The sequence below is a fragment of the Tupaia chinensis genome, unplaced genomic scaffold (genome assembly GCF_000334495.1).
Source record: "Tupaia chinensis unplaced genomic scaffold, TupChi_1.0 Scaffold000558_1, whole genome shotgun sequence".
Classification (NCBI taxonomy): Eukaryota; Metazoa; Chordata; class Mammalia; order Scandentia; family Tupaiidae; genus Tupaia; species Tupaia belangeri.
In genome coordinates this window covers 1,580,946-1,583,560 of record NW_006160070.1, presented here as the reverse complement: position 1 = coordinate 1,583,560, position 2,615 = coordinate 1,580,946, and positions in this window count along the sequence as shown.

Genomic DNA, 2,615 nt, shown 5'->3' with positions numbered 1-2,615 from the left:
GGAACTGTGCAGCCGGCCACGTGGGGTTCAGTGCCTTAACATCCATGCCACCTGCTGGCCCTGCATACCTGCTTTGACAGAGCAGTTGTGTGTTCTTGAGTGTGCCCTTACATTCCTAGGGGTTGGCATGGCTGAGGGGTGCTGCCAGCTGGGCTGTTGGTCACCCCAGGAAGCAGCCCTGGACCACAGCTGCCGTGCTGGTATGTGACTGTTTTGGTCTGTAATTCTTTTATGCTGAGGTGTCCACATGCGGACAACAGCACAGATAACACCAGCAAGTAGGTAAACGCTGACGTCGCTCTTGACTGGTTACCTTGCTCTTACGTTGAAGTGAGCATGTCTAATGCTGTTTTATTGAAAAAGACCATAATACTGCTTACTCCATTCTTAAAAATAATTATTTTATTTGTTACTATTTTTAATTTGACAAGAAAGAGAGAAAGTGAGAAAGCAAGCTGCCCGGTCCGGGAGTCGAATCGTGATCGGCTGTGTGGGAGTCCAACACCGTAACCACTGTGCTACCTGCCAACTGGCCCGCTGCTTACTCAGTTTAACAGGCTCACAGAGCTGCTGGCCTGGAAAGCCTACACCTTTGCAGCGCTGTGGGCAGTGAGGGTGTTTCTGGGTTCTGCCATTCTCACACAAGTGCAGCAAACCTTTTTTTTTTTTGAGAGTTTTTTTTCGCTATAGGGCGCGTGCGCTCGCCAGACAGACAGAGAGAGACATAGAGACAGAAAGCGAGAAATCACCCCCCAGAGGGGATAGCCATGCTGCAATCCCTTCTCCTCCATTCTCCTCTCGGGATCTTGGGCACGCACGCACACGCGCCCGGCGTGAGTTCTAAGCCACCGGGTCCGGGACGCGAACCGCGGTCGACTATGTGGGAGTCCAGAGACATAGCCATTACGCTAACTGCTGATTCCCAGCAAACCTTTTTTTTAAAATAATAATTTATTTATTTAACTTTATTTTTATTTTTTGTTACAGGGCGTGCGAGAGAGAGAGAGCGAGCGAGCGAGAGAGAGAGCAAGAGAGAGAGAGAGAGCGAGCGAGAGAGAGCGAGAGCGAGCACTGCCAGGTCTGGGATGTGAACCACAGCTGGCCAGGAGGTAGTCCGGCACCTTCACCACCACACCACCGGCTGGCACCAACAGCAGACATTTTTCTACTTTAAACACAGTGCATATAATTCACACTTGTTTTAATCCCCTTCCCTTTTTTTACTGTTAAGTGAGACTTTTCATTACAGAAGCCATGCTACTTATGATAATGAGTTAAAACAGACATTCCGTGACACCCAGGGTGACAAGGTAACAGCTGGTAGTACCCCACCCACCCCTTACACGTCAGGGTAAGGAGCCCCGTGGTGCCCTCTCCCACCAGCTCACCCTCAAGGGAGGCAGTCCTACACAGGAGGCAGAGGGGCTGCACAGGCTGTCACGATCCCTGCCTTCCACACAAGAGGGTCCTGTGAAGGAAGGTGGGGCAGGTGGGCACTTCCCGTGACCACTGGCCTGGGTGCTCCAGAGGACCGACACCTGCGGGTCTCAGAACCTGGGCTCCTTCGTGGGCATCGGGTTGGGCCGCCTCCCGACAGAGGGTTCTGAGTAGACTGCTATGCACCCGGCGTTCCCCACTCTGCAGGGTGTACGGGGGCCGGGGTCTGCCTGTCCACGCTCAGTCCCACACTTCAAATTAGTTGTTGACATTTAAAAACAGATTTTTGGGGCCAGCAGGTGGCGAGGTGGTTAAGGTGCTGGCCTCCCCGTTGGCTGACAGCAATTCAAGACCCGGACCCCAGAGCTTGTAAACCATGCTGAGGGCATGTGCACGTGTGCCCAGAACCCCAGAACAGAGAAGGGGCTGCAGTGTAGCCATCCCCTCACCTGCAGGGAGGATTCCTCACTTTCCCTTTCTGTCTGTCTCATGCTCCCTACGCAACCCTCCCCTGCAAAATACACTGAGCTTTTTTCCGGACCGGCTGTGGGCAGCGTGGCAGTCAAGGTGGCTGGATCCCAGGGGTCTTGGACTCAGCAGCTGGAGGAACGCCAGGTGCTCCACTCTTCCAGAGGAGACGGGCTGTGGTGTGGCCACGCTCCTGGAGGGCGCTCTCTCCCTCTCCCCGTCTTTCCAGCAAGTGCACACACCACACAAGAGAAAACCCTGAGGTTTTACAGGTAACTCCCAAATTTCTGCTCTTGTCGGACACAGACCCGCTGGCGCTGAGCTCAAGGTGCCCACTGAGGCCGTCCCCGGGCCCCACCTGCAGGCCGGCCGGCTCCACCCCCACCTTCCTGCCTTCAGTGACGAGGCCTGGCCCGGGGCCCCTTTCCCTGTGCAGTCGGGCCCCGCTGGGCGGCCTCCTGCTCGGCTGGTCGCCGGCGTCCCCTCCGCCAGCAGCTCCGCGGGAGGACGGGTCCCGGAGCTCTTGGCCACTGAGGTCGGGGACAGGCGCTTCTCTCAGGAGGCTGCTTCTAGGTGCCACACACACAAACGCCAAGCCTACAAATGTCCCAGAACACCATCTTTTGACTACACCCCCAGAAAGGGGACTGGAACCTGGACACGTCCCTACGGGTAGGCGCCGGCCCGGCCCCCGAGAGTACCCCGCGACA